The sequence below is a fragment of the Sminthopsis crassicaudata genome, chromosome 1, assembly GCF_048593235.1.
Source record: "Sminthopsis crassicaudata isolate SCR6 chromosome 1, ASM4859323v1, whole genome shotgun sequence".
Lineage (NCBI taxonomy): Eukaryota > Metazoa > Chordata > Mammalia > Dasyuromorphia > Dasyuridae > Sminthopsis > Sminthopsis crassicaudata.
Genome location: NC_133617.1, coordinates 139,036,713 through 139,055,831, shown reverse-complemented (window position 1 = coordinate 139,055,831; position 19,119 = coordinate 139,036,713). Strand labels below are relative to the sequence as shown.

Here is a 19,119-nt window from a genome sequence, read left to right as displayed (position 1 = left end):
AAGTGATATTTTAAACTCCTATGCTATAGAAAAGTTATTTTTAAAAACTGAATTCTCAAGTTTATGTGTTATATAATCTTTGGGTAAGTAAATCACTCCATTAGCCTTAAGCACACTTAATTATGTGGGAGAATAATTGTTGGCAGCCTGGAAATATAGGATTGATTTTATAACCAGGGAGTCCACGGTTCTAGCTCTGTCTCTGAAACACCATAGCTGTGTGATTATTTAGACTTTTGGTGTCCTATCTAATATTCTAAGAATATAAGTTTTAGGGGAACTGGTATAAGAAGTTTTCACAATAGAAATTCCCCAGCTGATATATTTATTATATAGGTTTTCCTGAAAAGTTCTTCTTTCCCCTTCTTCTCACAAAGAAGATTTATTTCCTAATTCTGATTTTTTTTTGTTACTTTCACTTAGGATTTAATATGGATAGAATTATATTGATGGAGGATTGAAGGAAGAGATTGAGCATTTATTAAATGCCTACTGAATGCCAGGCACTGGGCTGAATGCTTTACAAATAGGATTGCATTTGATCCTTACAACAACCCTGGGAAGTAGATGTTATTATTAACTAATGAGGAAACTGAAAAAGATAGATATATTAAGTAATTTTCTTAGCTAGAAAGTGTCTAAGGTCAGATTTAAGCCTATGCAGACATATTGAGAGCTGTATGCCTAAAATTGGGTATGTTCTCAATACAAGGTCTCAGCTAAAGCTTGGTGAGTCACTGCTTATAGTCTACTCAAGGATTAAACTAAAAACATTTCCATCATTCATCTTACATCAGACACTTCTGGAAAATATAGAAATGATCACTATGACTCAACACCCTTATCATAGAAGCTTAGCATCAGAAGCAAGAAATTTCTGAAGACCAAAAATGGGATGATGTTTACAATGGAATGATGTATAACAGTAAAAATATTAGAAATGAGCTATATGTCAACCATGGGGAGAAAATGGAATATGTTGCAGCATCCACGTAAGTCGACTGCAGTCCTTTAGCAAAAAAAAAAAAAAAAAAGGAATTGGGAAGAAGTCCCACAGCATTTCTGTCATCAAAGGAGTATATGAGCATAATAGAAGATGGGTTGATCAAATGGCAAGAACCATGGACAGACTATGTTCTCCACTAGTTTACTCAGGGTGTCAGGACATCTTGAAAGAATTCCCAGCATGTTCAGTCGACTGTCCACAGGTGAACTTATCAGAGGACATGGGTAAGTCACACATGCAGGCAAGGATGTAGCATCTGTGTTGGAAGGATTGCCCACATTGATGAGATCATGAGTTCACTTGAGGAGGAAGAGTCTGTCAGTACAATTGAATATTTGTTTAGTTCTGAGTGACACATTTTAGAAAATACACAAATACATTGGAAAGTATCCAGAAGAAGACCAAAAAGGTGAGGATTGAAGAATATATCATGTGAGCATCTGTTGTAGGAACTGGAAATTGTTAGCCTGAAAAATATGTGGTATGGACTTCAAGTAGTGTGGGGTAGAGGTGGAGAACTAATTATAACTGTTTTCAAGTATCTAAAAGGTAAGTGCTGTGCCTGGCACATAGTAAGCACTTTAAAAAAAATTATTGATTGAGCAAATAAATGATTGCTAGAAAAGGGATTAGACATTTTCTGTGTAAGAAGTCATAACCAGAATCAATGTATGAAAGCTGCACAGAAACAGATTTCATCATGATGGAGGGTAAAACTTCTTAATAATCAGAGAAATTTCAGAGGAATGAGCTGTCAGGGTTCTTCCTCTTTGGAGCTCTTCAACGAAAGGTTGTATGATCACTTACTGGGGACAGTGTGAAAAGGATTCTTGTTCAAGATGGGCTCTAGGATTACTTCTGACTCTGAGAATCTACAATGATTGATAGTTTCCTATAGTTTAAACAATAGTTTGATAATAATAATAATAATAATTATGATGATAGCTAGCATTTATATAGCTTTAAGGTTTGCAAAATGTTTTACAAATATTATCTCATTTTATCCTCATTATTATCTTTATTCTATACTTGAGAAAACTGAAGGAGACAGGGGGTTAAGAATTTTGCCTGGGGTCACAGAGCTAGTAAGTATCTGAATCCAAATCTGAATTCAGGATTTCCTGTCTCCAAGTCCAGCTCTCTAATCACCTTGCTACCACTATTCAACAAGCATTTATTTATTTTTGTGTTTTAATTTATTTATTTAATATTTTCCCCAGTTGAATTCAAAACAATTTTTTCCATTTGTTTTTAAATTTTTTGAGTTCCAGGTTCTCTCCCTTATCCCCACCCACAATTTAGAAATCATGTGAAATTATACAAAACATTTCTATAAAAATCAAGTTGTGAAAAAAGACATAGATCTCCCACCCTAATGAAAATTAAAACTCTCAAGAAAAGTAAAAAAAAAAAAAAGGATAGAGAGAAAAGGAAAGAATGCTTCAATCTGTATTCAGACATAAGCAGTTTCTTCTCTGAGTATGGATAGGATTTTTCATCATAAATTCTTCAGAGAAGTCTTAAATGATAGTTTATGTACTGTTTGCTCTGAGAAAAACACTAGACAAACAAAAGCTATGTCCAAGAATATACAAAACTAACTCTCTCCCTCTCTCTCTGAAAGACTTGGTTCTTCTCAGCAATTCAGTGATCCAAGGCAATTAATTCCAGTAAATTTTGGATGGAAAACACCATTCACATCTAGAGAAAGAACTATGGAGACTGAGTGTGGCTCAACACATACTCTTTTCACCCTTTTTTGTGTTTTTTTTTGTCACAGGTTTTTCATTTTGTTCTGATTATTTTTCTCCCAACATTAGTTCTTAGAGTCATATGGAAATAAGTAAAAAATGAATGTACATGCATAACCTAAAAAAATAATTTTAAAAGAGAGAGGAAAGCTCCATATAGACAATGAGAGTCTCCAGATGTTCCTGTTTGTAAATGACATTGTATTTACTGTATCAATTTCCAGAATCCTGCAGTACTTTCTAAAAAAGGATACATAATCATTCCAAAGATTTTAATCTAACCATTCAAAGCAGAAAAAACAAGAAGATGAATATTCTTATTATTTTCCTGTTTTGAATTAGTGGGGCTGTTAAAAAATTTTATGGGGCAGAGATTATAGACATATATTTATTTGATTTGTCATTTTACTAAGTAAAATTAATTTATACCAGGATTTAAATACTATCCCCTAGTACCATTAGAATAGTAATGCATATTTATCAAGTCCTGGACTATAAAATTTCTCATATTTGGGCATAGATTGAAGCATTCCAAAATATCCAAAGGCTGAAATATACTTTTCCAAAGTTAGAAAGAAAAAAAATGAAATGAATTAGAGGGAAAACTCTATAGGCCAATGTGATTTATATACAAAACCAAATTTAGAATTTATACACAAAAGAAAAAATATGTTCACTGCAGTCTGACAAAGAACATTTACATTTTTGAAAAACACACTTTTCCCATAGACTTCATTCAGAATTGTAGCCATATCTGGCTCTGAATATATCTTTTTACAACTAAATGCATATATTCTAAACAATGGCTAAAGCAATACATCTTTTAAAATGTCCTATTTCTTAAAAATACAACTCAAAAAAATTTCCTTATATTTATTAGAGTTTACTCTTTTGCAAACAACACTTGGCTGTATATAATCTGGGGTCAACAATTCCTGGAATGAGGGGAAATATTCATCTTCGGTCACAGTTCTTTACAGAGGAAACACAGCAAATCACAGCACTAAATTATACCAAATTGCCATCTCTGTGCCTTAAACCTAGCTATTTTCCATGTTCTCCTAACCTCTACCTCTTAAAATAATCAACTTCTTTCATGACTTGTTCAAGTATAACCTTTTACAGGAAGCATTTCCTACCCCATTTCCACCTTCTCAACTAGTAAAGCCTTTTCTTTTAAGGATAATTTTCTTTCTGTCTGTCTGTATTTTTGTCAATCTACTTATTCTTCCTTCCATCAATTAATTATCCTTCCATACACCTACCCATCCACCTATCCATTCATCTTTCTGTCTCTTTGTTTCTGTCTTTGTCTCTCTCTGTCTCTCTCTCCTCTTCACTCCTTGAAGAACATAAGCTCCTTGAGAACAGGGACTACTTTTGCCTTTTTTTTTTTTTTTTTGTATCCCCACAGCTTAGCATAGTGACATATTAATAAATGCATTACTTATTGAATGATTCTTATTGTTTCGGTCTCTATCCTCAAACAAAATGTTCAGGGCCCTGAACTCTGAATGTACTGATACATAGAGTAGGTTAAAAAGAATACCAAATAGACCATTAATTAATTCTGAATTTTTGAGTTTTATTTTACACAAAAGATCCCTCCTTCACTGACAGATTTATTCTTTTGCTTCATCATAGTATGGAGACACAGCAGAGTTTTGCCAAATGCAAAAGGAGCTGCTATATGAGCGCCAGCCTATCTAAATTCTAAGGGGCTCATCACAAGAAGACTTGCCATTTGTATATTGATTTTGTTTGGACACAGCAACCTATTAAGATGGTTTATTAAGAGAGCTGTCATGTAGGTCAGTGGAGTACCCACAGTGAATAATGAGAACAATGTAGTACTAGATTTGTATTCAGATGCTCAAGGTTCAAATTCCGGCTCTGCTACTTACTCCAAGGTATGACCTTGGAGATGAATGAGTTTATATCTTCCTCATTGATAAAAATGAAAGCACTGAATAAGATCAGAGACCCTTTACTTGGAGCCCATAATCTTTTTTTAAAGCAACTCTATATTAATATAATTAATTTCCTTTGTGATCTTATGTATTTTATTTTATGCATTTAAAAACATTATTTTGGGAAGTAATCTTTTGGATTTACCAAACTGCCAAAGGGGTCTATGACACCAGGGTTATGATTCTCTGGGCAAGATGATCTCTAAGGTTAAGCTTACAAAATATGTGATCACTTGCTATCATAAAGTTCTTATAGTCCTTTGAGCTTTAGGCTGAAAATATAAAAAGGATCTATAATTCTATCAGTTTAGGGGAGATCCCAGTGTGGTAGTTCTCTCCACAATGCAGATCACAAACCATTTATGACTTGGGAAGCTGCTTTGACTGATATGTTTTGAAGTTTGGACATTTATTCCAAAGAGAGCCATTAAAATTTTTTTGATTGAAATAATTTTTGATGATTTGAAAATGATATCACTGGGGCTATGCTTTAGAAATATTAAGATGGCAACATTATGTAGGCAAGATTAGAGGGAAGTCAATTAGAAAACTGGAGAAGTAGTTCAAGAAATGACTAATGAGAGTCTAAATTAAAGTGATGGCATTAGAAATGAAATAATGTCAATTAAAAACAGTTAAGAGGCAAAATCAATAAGAACTTGTAACTGATTTGATGTTAGAGGTGAGATTGTTAGTAAAAGAAATTCAAGATGGCTCTGAGCTTTCTATTCTCTAGGTCTTATTGGTACCTCAGACCAAACATATCCAATATCAAAATCAAAATCTGAAACCAATTCCTCCTGCCTTTCCCTTTCTCCTAATGACATTACCATTGACAAAAATGTAAAAATCATTATATGTTAACTTTGAGATGATGGCAACCAGACCACTGGAAATATATACTAGATCTCAAGAGAGAAATTCATTTGGAAATCTGCATTTGGGATTCATCTGGGTAGGTAATGCAAAACTTGTTGAGACTTGAATGAGACAGAAAAGAGATGAGAATTGAATATAAATACTGAAATTTATGAATGAAAGAAGAGGATAAGGAATTCAGGAGAGAAATAAAGAGTAACCAGAGCAGCAGGAGAACATAAAGAATGATATGACTGACTTCTCTGTTGAAGGAAATTTTCATTTCCTGCTTAGTACCTTATTTGGTTTTGAGTAATATCATCATGCTCCCTCTGACTAGGAAAAACTCAGCACTAGAAAACTCATTACACAGATTGCATCAGTTCATCAGAACCAGAAGTTTTCTCTGTCCTTCTGGTTACAGGATTGGAAGGTAGTACCAAAAAAAAAATTTTAATCTCCCCCCAAAGGTCCTATTCATAGAGGTCTCAGAAGCACAGCCAGCTTTTCATTCCCCACCAGTCACAGTTTGGATTGACTTCATTATGACTGTGTACCCAAATATCTCTCTGTTTTCTTATCAGTTATCTATCTTTCTATCATCTGCCTAATTATCTCTCTATGTCTACCTATCTATTTATCAATCATCTATCTATTATATATGCCTACCTACCTATCAATCTGCTATCTATCTATCATCTATCTACTTACTAATCATCATTTTTCTGCCCCTTTGTCTATTTCTCTGTCTCTGTATGTCTGTCTCTGTTTTTGTCTCTCTCTTCCTATCTATATCTATCTACCTATCTCTGTCTCTCTGTGTGTCTCTGTATGTCTGTCTCTGTTTTTGTTTCTCTCTCCTTCTCTATACCTATCTACTTAGCAATTATCTATCTACCCACTTACCAATCTTCCATCCATTCATCTGTCTACCTAAATTGAAATTAACTTACATCCATCTGGGAAAATCATGGAACCTTGGTTTCAATAACTGTAAGATATTAATATTAATACCACCTATTTCAAAGGGTGAAAATCATTGAGCTATATATTAGATAGAAGACTAATTTCCATGAATCAGGAAGATTCAGGTCCAAATACTGGCTCCATCATATATTGACTATTTTATATTGGTCAAGTCACTTTACCTCTTACTTTTCCAGGCAACTTTCTAATATTCTTAGTAGCAGACCAACTTCAAACCTGCACTGATGTATGAGTTTCCTCCTGAGAAATTCCCTTCATCAAAGAATTCATATTCTTGAATAAAAAGACAAATCTAAATGAGCAGAGTTAAAAACTGCTGTGTATTATAAACTTCTATTGCTAAGGTCCCTATTAAAAGGCAAGTTAGATAGACATCTAGAGAATACTTATCTCTGCAAAAGGAGGTTGTTGACCCAGTTTACTTTTGCCTTTAGTTGACAATTTAAAGCAATGTTCTTAATGAGATGACTGATACCAATTCCAAAGATCTTGTGATGAAGAGAGCCATATACACCCAGAGAGAGGATTGTGGGAACTGAGCGTGGACCACAATATAGCATTTTCACTCTTTTTGTTATTGCTCGCTTTCATTTTGTTTTCTTACTCATTTACTTTCCTTTTTGATCTGATTTTTCTTGTGCAGCAAGAAAATTGTATAAATATATTTACACATATTGGAATTAACATATATTTTAATATAGATAACATATATTGGATTGTTTTCCATCTAGGAGGGGGTGGGGAGAAAGAAGGGAAAAATCTGAAACACAAGGTTATGCAAGGGTCAATGTTGAAAAATTATCCGTGCATATGTTTTGAAATTAAAAAGCTTTTTAAAAAAAACTATATAGGATCCTAGAAGGAATTCAGAAGTGAATTCAATCAGTACTTAAATGAGAAGCATTAAGCATATCTTTGTGTTGAGGGACAAGGATTGTATTTAGACAGCTTTCATAAAAAAAAAAAAAAAAAAAAAAAAAAAAAAAAAAAAAACCTGGGTGGATTCACAGGCTTAGTGAAACTAAACTAACTAATAAATGATTCTTTTTCTTCTAAAAAAATTAAGAAATGTTCTTACTCCTAGTTACTACTAAGTAACTCACTAGTTACTTAGTGACCACATGGTTACAGCAACAGTGCTTGGCCACTACTAGTCACTTTAGTGGTACAGCAACAAGCCTGGAGTCAGACTGAGTTCAAATCTAGCTTCAGACATTTATTATCCATGTGACCCTAGGCAAAATGCATAGTCCAGTTTGCCTTACTTTCCTCATCTGTAAAATGAACTGGAGAAGGAAATGGCAAATCATTCCAGTGTCTCTACCCAGAAAATATCAAGTGGATTCACAAATAGATGGACATGACTTAAACAACTAAACAAAAACAAGAACAAAGGTTGCTTTAATGCTCTCAAATCTTCTTACATGGGGCAGGACCTTCTGATCCATCCCTGAGAAACAGAAATGGATTCTTTCTCCTTTTCTAATTCTCAAGTATCAAGCATTATGTTTTTCCCTTAAAATAATAATTTAGAGTTAAATATTTACCACTCACCAACTATGGTGATAGATTTCTATAATTTACATTATTCACTGAAGGCCACCCAGTCTCTTGTGTTCTTATACAATTAACATCTCTGGGCCTCAGGTCCCTTTTAAATAAGGTTTCAAGAATTGTAGCTTTTTTTTGCTGAGGCAATTGGAGTTAAGTGACTTGCCCAGAGTCCCACAACTAGGAAGTGTTAAGTGTCTAAGATCACATTTGAATTCAGGTCCTCCTGACTTCAAGGCTGTTTCTCTATCCACTGCACCACCTAGCTGCCCCAAGATTAGACTTTGAATCCCAGTTCTGTGACTTGCTACCTATGTGATCTTCAGCAAGTTTCTAAATCTTTCCAAGTTTTTGCTCATTTGTAAAATGAAGGGGTGAGATTAATGACCTCTAAGACCCCAGAGGTGTCTTATAGGTGTGCTGATAAATCTTTAACAACTGGCTCTCTGAAAAGAATTACATATTTTTATAAATATTTTCTCAATCTTTTTTATTAAATTTACATAATTAACAAGACAATACATTAAGTCCTGGTTTGTAGTGTTTGCTAATTTCCAAAGTATAAATGCTCACACTGAAAATTTAGTAAATAACTTTTATGTATTAGTTAAAGCTGGCTGCAGCATATCCCTAATACTGGTTTTAAATTGAGGACCTCCAAATCCTAAACTTAGCTGTTTTTCTGCATCTAGTGTATTTCCCCCACCATCTCTGTCATGTCTCCTTTCCCCTTTCTACCTAATTAATGGGCCAGTTGGCAGAAGCAAAGCTAGCCACAAATTGGACTTTGAGAAGTATATAACTCAGTCCAAATATGAAAAGGAAATAAGTGGAAAGTAGATTGCTTTTCAGACTTATTATAACTTATAGACGAAGGATAAGCAAATAAAATACTAAGGAACAAGATTTAAAAGAATTAAAACACACATGAACATTACTGTAACAACAGCAAATATTTATTAAATGCCACCTGTGTGTCCCACACTGTTGAAGGCACTAAAGAAGACAAAGAGAATTAGATAAAAGACGGCATTCTGGAGGGCCCTAGTTTAGTTATTTCATTTTCGTTTCATTTTAGTCATTACATCTTCATAAATCCCTCCCCTTTGCCTCTTAGAATCCCTAATTCCCTGCAAAACTCATCTCAACTGCTATCTTGAACATGGAGTCTTTCTTGATTTCCCCAATGCTTTCCCCAACCCCACCACAAATTATCTGTAATGTATCTGGCTCATAATTACTTAGGCTATGTCGTTTATTCCTCCAGGTAATCTAAGCTCCTTGAGACCAAAAATCATTTTTCATTTTTGATTTTGTATTGCTAGCTCCTAGTACAGTTCCTGATGTAGAATAGGTGCTTAATAAATGCTTTGTTAATTTTTTTGATTTTTCCCCCAGTTGTCCCTTTCCCTCTCAGATTACCTTCCACTTAGTATATATCTTGTATGCACCTAGTTATTTATAGGTTGTCTCCTCTCTTAGAGAAAGCTAGGTGGCTCAGTAGATAGAACTTGGGGCTTAGAGTAAAGATGATTTGAATTCAAATTCAGCCTCACAAGAGTACTAGTTGTGTGACTCTAAGTGAGTCATTTACCTTCTGTTTCTCTTAGTCTCCTAGAGAAGGAAATGACACACTCCAATATCTTTGTCAAGAAAAACATACAGAAAGCATGGTCCCTTAGAATGATATCTCCCTTTCAAGGAATCAATACTGTTTCTAAATTGATAGAGAATTAAATATTTCTGATAAGAGATAGATCTTTCAGAAAGATTTTAATAAGAAAGAAAAAATTTCAGCTATCAATTACACCACCACCTCCTTTTAGTTTTTTGATATAAATGCAGAGACTGGAAAATAAAAAGATAGACAACCTACTGATCCTTTTATCCAGGAAAAAAAAAACAGATAAAAAGTTTCTTAACATTCCTTTTATGATTTGGACCTCTTTTGCAGTCCATTGAAGACTACGAACCACATCTCAGCATTTAGAATTTAAAATAAAATATGTAGGATTAAAAACAAACCAATTATATTGAAATTCAGTTATCAAAACATATTTTTTGAAAGTTCATGACTCCAGGTTAAGAACCATTGCCATAGGCAAAGGATCCCACAAATATGCCCATTCTGCTCCATATATCAGTTGCACCTCATCCAAACCCTTGTAGAACAGGTATGAACTAGAGAGGAGTTTCAGGGGTGAGAGTAAAGAGAGACTCTTCCTAACAGCCACGTTCATGGTACTCAAAGATTGAAAATGGAAATTGAAACCCTGTGTCAAAATATCAAGTCAAGCAAGGATCCCTCTCTTGCTCCAAACAGCCAAAAACAAAGCCCACCTTCATTCCACAGGTGAGAATACAGCATGTTTGAATTTCAAAGATGTAAAAGATTTTTTAACTGACAATTTTAAAGAAGAATTAAGAAAAAAATGGAAGACTTACAATATTTGGGCCCAGAGGTCCACAGCAGGCAAAGCTTTCTCCAATGTCAAGATGGATCTCACAACAGGCAGCTTGACAACCCTGAAATCAAGATCACTCATAATCAATAAATATTTTTTACTTAATCATTTGAGAGAGAAACAAAAAGGTGAGGTAAGGGTGATAACTTTTTTTAACTTGGCTCTGCAAACAGGAAACAGGAAATATACCTATAAAAAGCACACACACACACACACACACACACACACACACACACACACCAATAGAATTGACATTTTAGTTCAAAATGTCCTAGTGTGAATTTTTCTATGAGACATTAATGGGCACTGATCTGCCAAATAAATGAAAATTTAGTTTCAAAATGATTATAGAGCTTAAAACTTAATGGAAAAATGCCAAAAAGTCCTTAGATTATAGGAATGGCATATTACTAGTATCTCCCACCCCCCTGTCCTTTATCCAAGTCAATCAAACAAAAATTTTATTGAGTAGAATAGAGAAGGGAAGGAGGTTTTAGTGATTAGACCCTACACTCAGTATTGGGGATAAAAAGACAGATATAAAACATCTGACCTGGAAAAGGTTATATTATATTGGGGATTTCAACATATACAACTAACTATAAGGAGGCAGTTTGGTGTACAATGGATAGAGTTCTGGACTAGAGATAAGGAGGACCTGAGTTTGATCCCACTTCAGATACTAGCTATATGACCCATTTAACCTTTGTCTGCCTCATTTTCCTCACTTATTAAATAGAAATGGTAATAGCATCTACTATACAGTGCTATTGTGAAAATAAAAGGAAATAATATATGCAAAGCACTTTGTAAGCTTTAGAGAGTTATGTGAATGTTGTAGTTATTCAGTCATGTTTCAGTCAGGTCTGACCCTTCATAGCCCTGTGGGGGTTTTCTTGGCAAAAATACTGGAATGGTCTGCCATTTCCTTCTGCAGCTCATTTTACAATGAGGAAACTGAGGCATACAAGATTGAGTGACTTTCCCAGGATCACACAGTTGGTACATATCTGAAGCTGTATTTGAACTCAGGTTTTCCTGACTCCAGACCTGCTGATCTATCCATTGTCACCTGTTGCATATAAATGTTATATATTACTATAAACACAGGGCTGGAGTCTGATTTTGCAGGCACAGAGACCTTCTTAGAAAGGACTGTCTTGATAATACTGCAGGTAAGTATATTCTCTGCAACTCACAGTTATTAATGAGCTGCCTACATCTTTGAGAGGCTAAGTAATTTCCCCAGAATCACACAGTCAGTATGTGTCAAGGAAGCACTGGAAACCTAGTCTTCTTGGCCCTGAGGCCAGCTCTCTATCTACTGAGTAAATATGAACAAAATAAATACAAAATATACTGTGAGAGGAAGCACAAACAATGAAAAAGCTTCATGTGAAGGTGCCCTTGGAGCTAATGAATAAAATAATAAATGAAGACCTATTTAAATTTATTTTCCCCCAAGGGTAAAATTCTTGCCAAGAGACCTACATATATTAATCTCAACAATTATTTGTATGTATGAGAGAGAGACAGAGAGACAGAGACAGAGAAACAGACAGAACGAGGGAGGGAGAGGCAGACAGAGACAGAGACAAAAGACAGAGACAGAGACAGAGAGACAGAGAAACACAGACACAGAGAAAAGGAGAGAAAGAGAGAGACAGAGAGAAGGGGAGAAGAGAAAGAGGGGAAGAAAAAAAGAGGGGAGAGAGAAGGGGAGAGGGAGAGAGAGATGGAGGAAGGAAGGGAAGAAGGGAGGGAGAGGAAGAAGGGAGAAAGAAACAGAGACAGAGACAGAGAATTTGCAAAGACACATAAGGACTTCGATACCAGAAAAAAAAAAAATGATACAATTAAAAACCAGACTAGCTCCTTCAAAGAGAAGAATGGCTGAGGGGATTTTTCTTTTAGAGTATCTGACTGTTCTCAGCTCAATGGGACTTATTTTTACAAACAGCAAAGAAGACAGAGGCTGAAGTATCTGTAATCTTCATCTTAGGAGATGTATGTTTTGATGTCATGCTTTTGCCATTCAAATCACACAGGCCAAATGGAGTTAGGGTGTTAACCACACAGTCTTTGGTTTTGTTATCTTTTTTCTACACTTGAAATTAGAAAGACCTGGGTTCAGGTTCCATCTTTGATATATACTGACTCTGATCTTGTGGTTTTCTTATACCAATGGTGAATTTTTCCAAGACCATTCCATTTGAGGTAAAGACCCAAGCCAACCGTTCCTTATTCTTTGGACTTAATAAACATCATTCAGCTCCAATTTCTCCTTCCTAATCCTTTTTTATTTTTTTTTTAATTTTTTTTATTTCATAAATATAATTTTTTGATAGTACATATGCATGAGTATTTTTTTACATTATCCCTTGTACTCACTTCTGTTCTGATTTTTCCCTTCCTTCCTTCTACCCCTTCTCCTAGATGGCAGGCAGTCTTATACATGTTAGATATGTTATAGTATATCCTAGATACAATATATGTGTGCAGAACCGAATTTCTTGTTGCACAAGAAGAATTGGATTTGGAAAATAAAAATAACCTGGGAAGAAAAACAAAAATGTACAGTTTACACTCATTTCCCAGTGTTCCTTCTCTGGGTGTGGCTGATCCTTCCTACCCTTAAAACACCATTTTATGTTGCTTTCTTCTATTAGAATGTAAACTTTTTGAGGAAAGAGATTCTTTCTTTTTGTTCAGGATGGTAATCTGGTACATTGTCATTTTCAGTCATGTCCAACTCTGTAACCCATTTGGGATTTTCTTGGCAAATATACTAGATGGTTCACAATTTCCCTCTTTAGTTCATTTTACAAATGAGGAAACTGACTTACTTTGGGTAGCACATTTAGAAAGTGTCTGAGAAGAGAATTGAAGGAAGATGAGTCTTCCTGACTCCAGATCTAGCATTCTATCTGTTACACCACCCAGTAACTAATTACTATGATTGTTGACTTACTGACTTAACCTGAGAAAATAATTTAACCTTTTAGACAAATCTCTGAAACTAGAAATTTCAGGGGTGGTATGCATTTGTAGTAGTCAACAGGTGGCTCACCTGTAGGAGCTCTCTATGTCAATGAAATTACAGATCTGGTTTTTAAATCTATCTCCCTTTGTGCAGCTCAGCAACTTATACGCTTATGTTGCTAAAGCAAGAACTTTCTGAAGCATCCAGGTCAAGGGATAGTACAGCCAATGAATTCTAGCTCTATGGTTGAAAGATTTCTTTCGAGTCCAGTCCAGGGCTGAATAGGAAGAACTGGGTATTATCCCTAAGCTCACTAGGGCTGAAGGATGCATTTTTCTTGATCTTCTCATTTTTCCTCCAAATATTAAAGGAACATAAGGAACTATCATGAAGAAAGGAAGAACTAATAGAATAATCAAGTAAGAAAAAACAAAGTGAAGGTATCAGATCCTCCTACTTTCTGGTAAATCAACAAAGGGACTAAGGAATCCAATTAAGAGAGGTTTAATGAAGGGATTTAATAGGAGGTTGAAGATATAAAATGGCCATATTCCCAGGCGATCCTATTGCTGCCATAGTGGCTACTCTTAGCATATGTCTGGCAAATCCCCAGTGCCAAAACCTATCTGCTTCCCACCCCCATAAACCTAATCAGCCATGTTTTTGGTTTTCATCTCCAGAAGACTTTCACATAGGGTTTAGTAGTGATTAGCTATCTCAGGAGAAGCTGAGAACAGGACAATTCACAGACCTAACATACAAGCTTCACTGTTTTGTACATTTCTGTCTTGCCCCCTAAGTCCCTATTCCTACTTCTATAATTTAATAGCTAGCATTCATAAAACATTTAAAGTTTAGATATGCTATTTCATTTGATCCTCATAACAATTCTGTGAGGTAGGTGTTATTATCTCTATTTTACAAATGAGGAAATTAAGGCAAAAGAGGAAATTTGCCCAAAATTACACAAAGCTATAAATAATTATCTGGGGGTAGATCACACTTCAAGTCTTTTTGACTCCATGTCCAGCACTCTACCACCTGTCTTTGAACTATATAGACAAGTTACTTAAAATCTCCAGGCTTCCCAGAGAGACTTATATGAACTAATACTAAACAAAGTGAGTGGAACCAAGAGAATATTGTACATAACAACAAGAAGATTATGTGATAACTGTGGTGGACTTGGCTCTTTTCAACAGTGAGGTGATTCAGGATAACTTCAATAGACTTGTGATAGAGAGAGTCATCTTTATCCTGAGAGAGGACTATGGGGACTGAATGTGGATCACAACAAGGTATTTTCACCTTTTTTTGTTGTTTGCTTGATTTTTTTTCATATTTTCTCTTTTGCTCTGATTTTTCTTGTGCAGCATGATAAATATGAAAATATGTTTAGAAGAATAATACATGTTTAATTTTTTTTTAGGATTATTTGCTGTCCAGGGGAAGAGGATAGAGGGGAGGGAGGGACAAAATTCTGGATCACAAAGTTTTGTAAGGGTGAATGTTGAAAATTATCTTTGCATGCATTTTGAAAATAAAAAGCTATTGTTAATTTTTTAAAATAAAAAGAAAGAAAGAAAGAAAAGTAAGAAATTAAATTTAAAAAACTAAAGTTTCCTGGTCTCATTGTCCACAAATGCAAAATTATGAAATTGTACTTATATAGCCTCTAGGGAAATATGAACTATCTGGCATTTAAGTGGTTCAATGAATAGTGCTTTGGGAATAAAGTTGGAAGACCTGAGTGTAGAAAAAGTGGAGGCAATGAATATAAGTATGTATTTTTCCCCTAGGAGTTAGGTTGAGAAAAGAATGAGAGATACAAGATGATAACTTGAGAGAACAATAGGGTTCTAAGGAGATGGGTTTTTGTTTGGATTTTTGGAAGGAGGGGAAAAATTTGAGTGTATTTGTAGGTATCAGGAAAGGAGTCAGAAGAAAAGGAAAGATTGAAGACGAAAGAAATAACTGAGGTAATAAATTTACTGAAGAAAGCAAAAAAATGGATGAGATAAGGGGTACATTTTGGCAAGCAAAAGGGTATCTTCTTCAACAGAGACTAGAATAATAAAGAAAAGGCTGGAGATGATGTCAAGCACTTGTAAGATGAAGAAATGGGGGAAAATAGGAGCCCATGGAGATTGATCTCTGTAAAGCAAGGTCTTCAGATGTAAGAGTCAGTATAGAGAGAGGTGTGGGAGATACAGAGAGAGAAGAGAAGGTTTGATTTTTTCCATCATGGAGAGTAGGACAGAGAATCAATTAGGGAGGAATAAAACTTTTTCCTCACCACAGTGAGGACTTGTTTGAGATTAGATAACATAAATTTGTACTGGATCCAGTCAACATATTGCTTGGCTTTCTTCAGTTCCATTCAGTAGCATATGAGCAGGATCAGAGGAGGAAGATGTTGGGAGTAATCCAGGATTGGGGTATAATATGGCTTAAATGGAAAATAGCACATGAAAATATGATGCTTAAAAGTAGAAGACAGTATAGAACTGAACTTTTTAAAAGTATGAGATTGGAAAGAAACAAAAATGAAGGCAAATCAGTGGCCATAACCTTAGAAAATATAAAGAAAATAGAAACTACAATGAGGTGGAAGAATAAGTTGGGATACATCAGACATAGGGAAAGAAAGAATGAGGAAAGATTGTGATCATTAAAAAGTAATTTCAGAGTTTTTGATTGCAGAAGTTATGATGAAATGAAGGAAATGACCTCCCTGCATGTAGCTAAATGGAATGGATGAATATATCCATGGAAGTTGAGTACACTGAGGAACTGAGTGATCAAAGCATATGGTAAAGTCTTCTCATATAAAGGCAAGAATCATGGTGTCAAGGAAGACTTTGAGCCACATAATGAACTTTTTAAGACTGAAGAATAAAGACCTGGAGGGCTGAGGAACTAAAAGCCACCAGCATCTAGACTGAAAGAAAAATTTAGAGAATGTCAAAGAAGAAGAGAGTTATAATGGTAGATTAGTGAGTAAAGTAGGGGAGTATGAGAAATGATGTGATCATACTGAAAAATATGGCACCAGATTCAATCTCACTGGGGGAGAGGGAGAAGTCTGTTAATTATCGGAAGGGAATTTCAAATGACATGTTGCAAGAGACAAATAGAACTGGAGTGTGTCACAGGAGGAATAATGTTGATATCAATGGTGCTGAGAAAATTATTAGTGAATTGAGAAGAAGGGATAGTTTATATTTTGGTAGGTAGAGATTCAATGACATTGTACATTAGGAAGGTAAGAGGTAATAGGAATTTACTAAGCAAAGAGGAAGAGTCCGAGTAGAGTTAGAACCATTTCTTTTGCACCTATGCTTTGGCTGAAAATATTGATCAGGAACTGATTAACATGGAAATGATAAGTTTTTATTTTATTTTGTGTTAATGGAAGAAAAGAAGCTCTTCTGTATTGCAATACACCTGAAAAGATAACTGCACATGAAACTGCAAATCCATCATGCACAACTTTCTATTCCCTCCAAATATATAACAAACTTATACAATTTTTTTCTTTTTCCCACTGCTACCATTAGACAAATGGTACACACACACACACACACACACACACACACTCACACAAGTGTGGGTGTATATGTGTAAACGCATTCTGTACATAATTCTATTTAACAGTTATTTCTCTGGATGCAGATTGCATCTTTCTTTATATAACCTTTTAGATAATTTGATTATTTATAATAGTCAAAATGACTCATTCACTCAAAGTCATTCTTAAAACAATATTGCCGTTACTGTATACAATGTTCTCTTAGTTCTCCTCATTTCATTCTTCATTATTTTGTGCAAGCCTTTCCAAGTTTTTCTGAAATCATTGAGCTCATCATAAGAAATGATAATTAAACTCAGAGGAGCTGATGAGGTCACTGAGAATATAAGAAGACAAGAAAAATGGGCTCAGGATAGAGCCATGAGATCATCCCAATTAGGGACTATGGTATGATGAAATGGAAGTGTATGTGTCTGTGAAAATAACATTAAAGAAGATGAATTACCATTTTGCTTGGTCATTACCTTCTAAGGACCAAGGACTTTTCCATCTGACTTGTAGCTGAAACCTCTTATACAGAATATTTAAAGCACTTAACAAAACACATAACAGGTGCTTAATGAATGCTAGATTTCTTGCCCTTCTAATCTCTATCTCTCCCCTTCCCAATTAGACTGAATTCCTTGATGATAAGGATTGTCTTGCTTCTCTACTGAGATTCCACAGTACTTTATACATAGTAAGTGTTGAATAAGACCTTTTTCATTCATGCATAAATTAATTAATTCATTGAAAATGACCCAACAAAAGAGACTGAAGAAAGAGAAGGCAGATAATAGGAAGGTGGAGGGACTATTCAATGATGATGTGTTTAAGTTGCACTGAACCTTGAAATGTGCGGATGGTCTATCCATTGGCATATCTGACCATTAACCCATTGTTCACCTGATTTTTTAATGTTATGCATATTCTGTATCATTAAAATTGCCTCCTCCTTGGTGCCTTCTTCTATGTCCTAAAGTGATATCAAAGAACTAAACATTTCAAGACCATTACTTTATCAATATATTAATTACTCTCTAGGCCATGAATGAAATCTAAAATGTGTTACCTTTTCTGGAAGCTGATGCTATGGGAGTTAGAGATGAAGGGAAGCAAGGTCCCTCTCTCTTTAAAAATATGCATTTTCTCTCAAATGAGAAACTCATGTGTGTATTCCAAATATTTCATATTGTCCCTAATCCAATATATCAAAGTAAGATTAGAGGGAGATTAACATGCAATGTTTCAATAAGTATTATAATCTATGATCACAACCAATTTCAATTGTGTATGTGGTGTGTGTGTGTGTATATATATATATATATATATATATATATATATATATATATATATATACATATATATATATGTATGTATGTATGTATATATGTGATCAATGCTCTTAAAGTTTTCTAAAGTCATCTGATCTAAACAGCTTCCTTAAGTTGATATAACTCTCCTCCCTGCTCTCTAAGTGGTCTATTCCTTCCTTCCTTTCTTTTCCTGTTCATTGAAAATAGTTATCTTTCAGTGCAGCAGCAAACTTCCTCTTCTTTTAGAAAAAGAAAATTCAGTTGCATGGTAGTAACCTGCTTTGTTCATCACCTTCCCCCATCCTTGCTATTTGCAAAATGGAAAGGCAGCTTACTGACCTCTGCTTTGGACCTGGAAAGAGTTATATATAGAAAGAGTAAACAAGTACTAACAGAACCTGTGTGTACCTGGGAACCTATATGGATATATCTGTGCCTGAAAATGAATAAAAGCAGAGCCATTAGGGAAATATTAAATAGCTTGGGAGAGCATCACAGGAAGTTAAAAGGAGTCATGCTAGTTCCTTTCACCTCACCACTTACCCTCATTCCAAATATACCAGGAAATTTCTGGGTGGAGTTTCTTAATGTTCTGAACTCCTCTACTTGCAGGACTACATATATTGTATAGCTTGATGGCAATTCTTTTGCTGCCAGTTCT

The 19,119-nt window shown here is 34.8% G+C and overlaps 1 protein-coding gene across 2 annotated transcripts in view; it reads right to left on the bottom strand.

Moving 5' to 3' along the window:
* Nucleotides 1-19,119, bottom strand: part of NCALD (neurocalcin delta) — a 561,236-nt gene that overhangs the window by 243,750 nt on the left and 298,367 nt on the right. For both annotated transcript variants that reach the window (XM_074267943.1, XM_074267935.1), the window contains exon 2: nt 10,569-10,649. The gene's annotated coding sequence lies outside the window, so the exon portion shown is untranslated. The remainder of the gene's footprint in view (nt 1-10,568; nt 10,650-19,119) is intronic.